Source organism: Rhea americana, unplaced genomic scaffold (assembly GCF_003343005.1).
Source record: "Rhea americana isolate MKP2758 unplaced genomic scaffold, rheAme1 scaffold_511, whole genome shotgun sequence".
In the NCBI taxonomy this organism is placed as follows: Eukaryota; Metazoa; Chordata; class Aves; order Rheiformes; family Rheidae; genus Rhea; species Rhea americana.
Window position 1 is genome coordinate 66,383 of NW_028186659.1, and position 8,981 is coordinate 75,363.

At 47.5% G+C, this 8,981-nt stretch overlaps 1 long non-coding RNA gene across 2 annotated transcripts in view; it reads right to left on the reverse strand.

The window, feature by feature from the left end:
• The window catches only part of LOC146588441 (uncharacterized), a 72,556-nt gene extending 65,705 nt beyond the window's left edge, over window positions 1-6,851 (reverse strand). For both annotated transcript variants that reach the window (XR_014897422.1, XR_014897421.1), the window contains exon 1: window positions 6,543-6,851. This is a non-coding gene — a long non-coding RNA (uncharacterized LOC146588441). The remainder of the gene's footprint in view (window positions 1-6,542) is intronic.
• Between the last annotated feature and the right edge of the window lie 2,130 nt (window positions 6,852-8,981).

Sequence of the window (8,981 nt, forward strand, 5' to 3'; positions counted from 1 at the left end):
AAAGTTTAACAAACTGAATCCATTTAGCACCAGAGTGGGCATAAGGCAAGGAACACAGCTGCAGAGCCATGAGCAAGGCTTGACCTCTCCTCTTAAAGGGAGCAAAATGGTTGGACTGGTTCCATAAGAGCAAGAAAATCCTTCCCTATTTGCACAAAGCTATGGTTTCACCAGACAAGTGTACCAGACAGCACAAAAGAATAAGACTAGCTGAAAAGCTTGCAATAGATGAGTCTGTCAGCGATCTTAAAATACTGCATTTTACCTGTTTTTAGGCTCTACCTATCAACAGCATTTCTGAACTGGATGATGAAGGCAGTCATGCTGGTAAAGAGTGACATCAAAATAGAGCAGACCCAAACCAGACAAAAGTACAAGTGGTACCACATGATTTCCAGTAACAATTGTGCCTATTTTTAAATTGGACTTTGCTGCTATCAACGATACCACTTCTCAAGCAAGATGGCTGCCTTCATCACTATGCTCAGAAATGTCTGTTTTCATTACAAATTCAACAATTAAAGCATTTTTCTTTCCCCTATCTGCTTCTACACAATCAGATGAAGAAAATAATGCAGTTCTCTTCAATTTAAAAAAAAAAAAGCGTATTACTGTACTGTCTTTATTCTCTGCACCTCCTCTGCTCAATTACTAAAAGCAATTTACAGACAATAAATGCAACTTCACAGCTGCTTGTATGAAGTATTCCCTCTATTTTATAGATGAGGATACAGCCTATAAGAAATTAAGTCTGATGCTACTAATATCAACGAGGTCTACTTCAAAGCTGGATTAGCAAGAGGAACAGATGAACTCTTTAGGAACACAGATCATGACTGTATGCTAGTAATACTAGTAATAAAGAATTAAGGATGTTACCAGCCAGACATAAATTCCTTTAATGCATCCACTTAAATACAGTAACACAAAAAAGCTTGCTTTGGGCTTTTGCTTGGTTTTGTTCTGTTTTTACTAGGAAGAACACAAGAGATTTCAGATCTACATCTCAGCATCCCACAGAACAAATATGCTTAAAAAAAAATAGCAAATGCATGCTTAACCGCTAACCTCTCAAACTCAGAAAGGGTCTTCCTAGTTCATGCATCAAGAATCTGCAGCTAGAACTCTGTACATAATTTTATCAATGAAGATAAGCAAGCCAAGACAGAATCCAACTTCTTCAGTCATAGCCACACAAGCTTTGGCAAGGCTAAGAGGAGTAAAAACCTAAGTCTGTTAAAATCACCACCTGTGACTTTGGAAAAAGCACTGGGAGTAGCAACACCAGGAAAAAAAATGGTGCAGTTTTGTACAGGCACTCTTCTGATAACTGCTCCTTAAAGTTTAATAAAAATGCAAGACCAGTTTTTCATCTTCTGCACATTAGCACAGCTCAGAAGTAGTACCTAAATCTAGTTACATGGCTCAAGGAGGCCCAGCTTCTACTAGAGAAAAACACAGGCATCCAGGTAATCTAAAGGCTGAGTCATCCAACTAGTCCCTTCAAAGAAAAAATAATTCTATGAAGAATTGGCATGTTGGCATTGAAGACAAAAAGAAGTGCAAATTTTGGCAGCTCATTAACTGCATAGGTTCTATTCTGTCCTTTTACTGTTACACCTAACACCTATAGGTTAGTAAATTCACCATGCTCCCACATTATTCCTCTATCTACCTTACTTGGCTCTGGTCCCCAAAGGTCCTTTCTTGACACTTTCCCTCTCTAGCCAACAACTGCCTGTCATTGCCCTTATGTCTCCTCATCCCCAACTAACACAAAGTAGCATTTGTCCAATCACAGTACTTGGAAAACCAATTAAGGATTAAGGCCTTTATTTCTAGCCTGCATATAAATACCAAGCATGCTTAAACCAACAGGGCACTCCGGGCTTCTGTACTGTGACTAGTTTAAAACCAAAAGCTATGTCATGCATGCAAAAAAAAAAAAAAAAAAAAAAAAAAGGCACGAAAAGGACTCAGACTTGTAAAACCTCTTGCATAGGAAAAGCTGATAAATGCTGATAAGCACAAAAACATTAAAACATTTATAACAAAACTGCCATTTTCGGCATTTTCATTGCAGTAAGTACAGATGTTTGTGCCCACAGATATTTGTACATGTATTTGTGCCCTTGTCACTCAATCCTGCAGTAACATCATAACCTCCCGCTATCTGGGAAAACTGCTCAGAAGTTGCATCTGCTGCAAAAAGCACCAGCCCCAACAAGCAGGACTCCACACACACAACATGCAACCCGCACTCCCTTTTCCAGACAAGGTCTGCGGTATTGATGCTAACCAACCAAGACCTGAAACACTTGCATCCTACCTGTCAATTCAAAACCTACTCAACAGCTGTGCAAGGACAGAAAGGGAGAGGTGATCTGACGGGCTTGAACAAGAAGTCCTGTGGTTTGACCAGACAGCCTGACACCACCAGCAACGTTCTGGGAGCTCGGAAATCACCTGCCACTTCCCTAATCCCCTGGCCCCAACCTGCTGAACTTCAGGACAGGCCACAGAACTCTTCCCTCTCCTAAACTCTTCCAGAGGGGATGGACTGAAAAAGACATGAGTGGCTCAGGCTGAGAATTTTATTTGTGAGTTTAGGAGATCTCTTTTAGGGACTGATCCACTGATTTTTTTTTTTTTTTGTATATAAGGAACATATAAGATGCCTAGAATTTGATAGCTGCTATTTAATTAAATTGAAATATGTAAACCACAGCCTGTTTCTATGGAGAATGAACAGACATAGCCTCTTGACTCCAGGGCAGGATCAAGCAGTGGAGGCAGACAAGGCTATGAAATTAAAAACACCTATCTTAAAGCAAATGGTCTTGATAATTAGCATAAAAATGTGGCATAGAGAAATAATATAACCATATGTCGGGAAGTGATTTTCAAGGTGAACTGCAAAGCTGTTTTGAATAAACTGCTGAAGCAGCTGGGTCACTCAAAATCATATATGCAGGTTTAAACGTGATATATGTATATACACACACACAAAGAAAAAATAGTAACTAGCTCTTCTTTCACTTACCTGTCTAGAGTCTGCATCTGGGTTTGTTTTTATTTGAAAGGACTTGTTTCAAGTGATTGATGTTTGCGCCTATTTGTACTTACTGGAGAGCCATCAAACTCCTCACACATTTTCAAAAGCTTTGCAGTTCACCCTGAAGCAAAAACCAAGTTTATGGGATATAAAACCTTTTATCTTTTACTCAGTGTCATTACACAATTCTGGCCTGGTCTTCAGACTCTAATAATCATTTCTGAAGCTGTGCGCCCCTGACATGACAATGCGACTTTTAACAGGGTTTTGCCCCCCACACACCATGCATCAGATCCTTTACTACATTTCTCAGCAAGCACAGCTCAGATAGTCAAAAGTAACCCCAGTCCTTTAAAGGAAGGCAGCATGGCCGTCAGCACAAGCTTGGCAGATGGACAAGAGCTTTGCATACTCCCTTTCCAGGTTGTACAAAGCACAGGTAACCAAAATATTCCAGTCTTTCCCACTCTCAATCATATCTGTCACCAGCTTACCCCTTTCAGCAACGGCTTTACAGAAAGATGGAGTTGGATAGTTTCTGTTGCTCCCACACTGCTTCTGCGGAGAGGATGTTCTGTGGCAGCTGTCCTGTCCTGTTAAGATGCTTCTACTCTGCTGTAATCTGAAAGTGCCACAGCAAGGAAACTTCCCTACTACCTTTGCCAGTCCAGTCAGAGCAAATCTGAGCAAGATGGTCTTACAATTTCCAGTGAGCAAGTGGCCAGCAAAACACATCAAATCCATAATAGCTTAAAAATACTTGAAATAAATTGCACCTGATGATTCAGTTAATAATAATGTACAGTATATTTCTGAAAGAGAAGGGAGAGACACAAACTATTTTTCACTCCAAATCTCCTTTCCATTGAGGGGAAAGGGGGGAGGCTCTCTCAGTTTTGCCCCAAGTTTGCAGTATATGCTACTTTAACTGAAGCCACACTACATGAGGTTCACAGCTTTCACCAAAAGATAATCTCAAGGTCCAAGTCTGCACAATAGCACGCACGAACTTGAAAACCCGGTCCATCCTGAAGCACACTCAACAAGGACCCTAATACCACTCTTCAAAAATGCTGACTAGGTGGGCTGAGAGAAGACTCTCAGTCTTTGAACACCTGAGGTTGACAGTAGTATCTTCCCCATTCACACACACCCCTCTTCCCACAGCCTGCACTGAAAGGAGCAATGAAACRTCCAGGATTACATTAGCTGTAAGGGAAGGCGCTATGCACTCTGTTTCCCCTCTTCCTACTGCTTTCCCTGATGCACAATCAGTTCCTGTTGCTTGAATGAGAGTCCTGTCCCAGCACCAGAACACAAATGGTACCACCTCAGAAGTGCCAAACAGAGGGCAGAAGGTGGCGGCTCCTCCTCACCTCTCAGCTTATTTATTTATTTCTAATTTTGATTTAAAGAAAAGAGATTTAAGCCCATCAAAGCCAGCTTAGCATCTCCCCCTAAAAAGGGAACTGTGACTTCCTCTCTGCCCCCACAAGCCCACCTAACTGTTCAAGGGAAGACTTCCTCCCAGGGAAACTCCCAGTTGGACAGAGCCAGGGTTAATGGGCACCTCCATTAAGACTTAAGACAGGCAGCCACTTGGCATATCAAGAAAGATGCTAGCTGTGCCCGGGAGAGGATTATTTTTGTATCACAGCAGCTAGGGTCACAAGCCAAAAATAAAATTCAAAGAAAAAAAAAAAAAGAAAAAAAGAAAGCCCCGTATACGTGTTCCCTTCAGCAGCAGTATCTATGCTGTTCACATAAAAGAGCCAAGAGGAGAACACCCACAAGCTTTCACTGGGCCTAGCCCCTTGCCCAGGCTTCCTGCAGTCCTTCTCCGTCCCCATCACTTGTGCCTTCCCTCGGTCCCCTCTCCCGACCTTCAGCCCTCCCCTCTCCACACTTGCTCTTCGCCAGCTGCTTCCAGGCCCCTCCTGGCCCGCCAGCCCAGCTCCCCAGGGTCCCCTCCTCCTCCCCACAAACTCTGCATGACCTCTCCTCAAGCCACCCCGCCCAGCCACATGCTCCCAATGCCACTCTCGGCACTCCCACCTAAGGAAACGAGGGGAGATGTTTTAAAACGATGAGAAAAGGCTTCCGAAACAAGCTCCGTGGGAGTATTTTTACACCACGGTGGGTCTTGCGACACCACCGTCCTTGCTCCCAACAGGAGTTTCCAAACATAAACCTCTGCCGCTGCGACTCCACTCCCGGAACGCGTCGCACATGTGCGCACACCCCTGTTGTCAACAACTTCAAGTTCACGGTCCGGGTGGCCAAGTCCCACCATCGGGAAGGGGGTGGGGGCAGCCTGCTGCCAGCAGCCTTTTGGCTGGCGAATAGCAGTTCAAAACCTGGGTGGTGCTTTCAAAGGATAAATCARAAGATTAGAGAAAAATCCAACTTTTTATTCTTCTAAACATTCAGATGGGTCACAACATCTTGATTCATAAGCCCGGGGGGGGGGGGGGGGGGGGGGGGGGGGGAGGGAGGGGGGGAGTAAGGGAAGGAAAGGAGGTGGGAAGCAGTACACAGGACTACAGAGCATTAACTCTTTGTCCACCACAAAAAACATGAAGATGCAAATGGAGGTTAAAGGCGGCTGAACACAGAGACACCCTGTAGCTGCCCGACCGACAGAAATCCATGCAAAAGGATGAGTGGCAACATATGGAAAACTCCAGGGGAAAATAAAAGATCTCATCCAGTGCTTTGCACAGCTTTCAACGGCCAGTTTCCCTGCCTTACCGTACAGAAGCTGCCCCCAGCCCAACATCGCCTGCCTGCTCCCCTGCGAGGGCAGGCCAGCACCACCAGCAGCAGCCAGGCCTGCTCCCAGCAGCGAGGCAGGGTGCTGAGAGGCATCAGTCCCCCAGGGGTAGCTCAGCTCAGGCTTGGGCTGTTGGAAACCTCTGTGCATGGAGTGTGTGAGTGTGTGTGTGCGCGTGTGTCCTTCACACTTAAGAGAAGGTTGCTAAAGAATGTGAAACGTGAGCGCTATAGATTCCCCCACCACGTCCCCCCCCCCCCGCCTCCAATAATACATTTCAACAAGCAGTCATTCTTCAAACCCCTTTCTCAGGGGGCAGCGGGGGGGTGGGGGGAGAGAGCTCAAGTTACAGCTGCTTTAAGAAGAAAAAAAAATCCACAATAAACACCATGCACCAAAAATGAAAAGGCGGCGGGGTGGGGGGAGTCACCTCAACAAAAAGGAAAGAAAGCCAGACCTGCCAGTTCCTTTACAAGCCGTTTATTTCCAGTACACTAAAGAGCACAACCGCCCCTGCCTGCCCTACCGGAGGGTAAGGCACCCCGTTACCGCCCGGCCCGGCGGGGCCGCCGCGCTCTCACCTGCCCGCGGCGCGGAGCCCCCGCCCGCCGCCCCTTCACTACGCCCCGCGGCGCGAGCGCCCCGCCCCTCCCCCACCCCCGCCTTCCTCCCGCGAGCTGGGGCGGGCCGGCAACGGCCGCAACGGCCGCTTACCTGGCGGGGCCGCCCCTCATGGTGCCATCGCCGCGCCGAGCCGTCCCGCGGCGGGGAGCGGCGGGGCTCCCGCGTCGTCGTCGTCGCCGCTCGGGAGGGGCCGGGGTACAAATCCCGTCACGGCATGTGACGCGGCGGAGCCGGGAGGGCGGCTCGTCCCCTCCGCTCCCCTCCCTCCCCCCCGCCGCCGCCGCCGCCGCCGCGGCCTGCCCGCCCCGCGCTCGGCGCCCCCGACAGCACTCCGCAGCCGGGCCCGGGTGTCAGGCCCGACTGGCTGCTGGCGGAGAGGCGGCGGCGGCGGCGGAGGAGGAGGAGCCGCCGCTGCCGGCGGGGCCGGGCTCCCTGGGCAGGGCCGCGAGCCGCGGCTGGCGTTGATTAGGGCTCTGGCATCTCATAGTGATGCCTGGAGGAGGGGGAGGGCGCTGGGCCTGGCCCTCCCGCGCTGCCCCCGGCCCGGCCCGGCCCGCCGAGACACCCCCCCGGCTCCCCGGGGCGCCACCGAGCAGCGGCCCGGCCCGGCCTCTGCCGCCAGGCGGCCCGCGCGCGGGCGCTAGAAGTAAAAATAAAAAACAACAACAACAACAAAAAGAGGCGCTGAGTCCCTCAGGGGACAACGATCTCCCCGGCCAGCCTCGGGGCAAGCGCAGGGTTTCCTCCACACAGAACTGCTGCCCTTTTGAGGGTCGCTGCGGTGTTTCTCTACTGGTGCTGCAGCCAGGGTCTGTGCTGCTCTTTTTTGGGGTCTTGGCTACACTAGAGAAGTGATAAATAAAGCTGAGCCGTGGAGGAGCGGCATCTCTGTCTAAATCAGAGCTTGCTGCTGCTGCGTTTCAGTCCCRGGGTGTAGGCCTGGGCCTGCCACAGCAGTGCTGCAGCCAAACCATCTAGAAAGCAAATAAAAACATGTATGTTCCAGTTGGGGCTTGCAAGAAAAGGGAGGAAAACCCCTCATTTTCTCCAGAAGAGATCAGAGAAATGGCAGGACTGAGTCAGATTGATATCCTGCCTCGAGGAGTRGTGAATAGACAAAGCCTAAGAAAAACTAAACTCCAATAAGCGGACAGTGATGCCGCCCCAGAATACTCTCCTTGGCACTTTCTGACCCACAGTCGGGGCTTTGTAATTAACAGCCCTCAAAGGATTATTTTTTTCTCCAATGAATTTATCCAGTCATTTTTTTTTTTGGGGGGGGGAGGAGGGGAACATATGAAATTTTAGTTTCTGCTACATCATGCAGCAAGCATCCAGCTTGCTTCTTCAGACTTTTTAACTGTAAATGGGAAAAGGAAATCACCTTTCTCTTTAATGCTCTGACATACCAACTTCTTCACAAGCCAAACTGAAAAAACATCACACCACCAAGCCAGTCCTGTATATAGGACACATAGGTGACATTTCTATCAAATACAGACAGCTCAGAAAATCCAGCACTCCCTCATCAAGTACTACCACATTTCAGTGAGCACTCTCTCCTCTTCACTACTCAGTCCAAGATTATTCCTACACTATCAGCTTTCTAGACGCCACAGCTGACATTAAAAAATGGCACCCTGAAACTAGCACATATACCGGAACCTACTGATCATAAAACTACCTCCGTAAAGTTGATGTAATAAGACCAGCAGCCATGCAAAACACATGAAGAAGCTGTGAGAGTCATCCAAGCCCTCAGATACTATTGCACCTGCTCTGAGGGGAATGCTTGTGACATCTGCTTTATCCAACAAGGTCACTCATCCAGGGAAATAGTTACAAATTTACTACAATAAAGATACCACAGCAACAACAGCARTGTTAGAAAACCACTTTTCAAGGGCTCAGGTTTACTTGGTGTTTGTCTAGTGCAACCAAAATTAAAAACAACTGGCAAAGTCTCTGACCACATTAGCTTTCTGCAAATGAAGGCTCTTTTTTTGTACAGTCTCTGCTGTAGCATTCCCCTTCCCATGATGATATGCCTCTGATGGCCATAATATTGCATATCAGAATCCACGCATAAAATCATCTTTAAAACAAGTATCTATATTTGAAAAAATATTTCCCAGAACCTCTTCTCCCCCTCCTTCATTACAGGAAGCAAATCTCCTGCAGACAAAAACACACACACAAGAAGCAGATATTGCCAGAGCATCAAACATGAAATATGCCTGCACAGTTCCAGAGGCAAAAAAATCAATGCCCTTCTTCCCACAGCAAAACCACCAAAAATCTTTGTTCCTGCATGTGCTCATCCCCAAACTCTACAATTCATTGCTTCATTCAGCACATGAGACCACATGAATGAAACTAATTAATTACCATATTAGAACAAGTGCACACAGACAACCAAGAAARGACGGAACACATACTCATCATTAGGGGAACATTTTGTTGCAAAATAACTATTCTAGCCCCTTGATCCTTATCTGAAAGGAGACCTACAAAATACTCTCAGAAGAT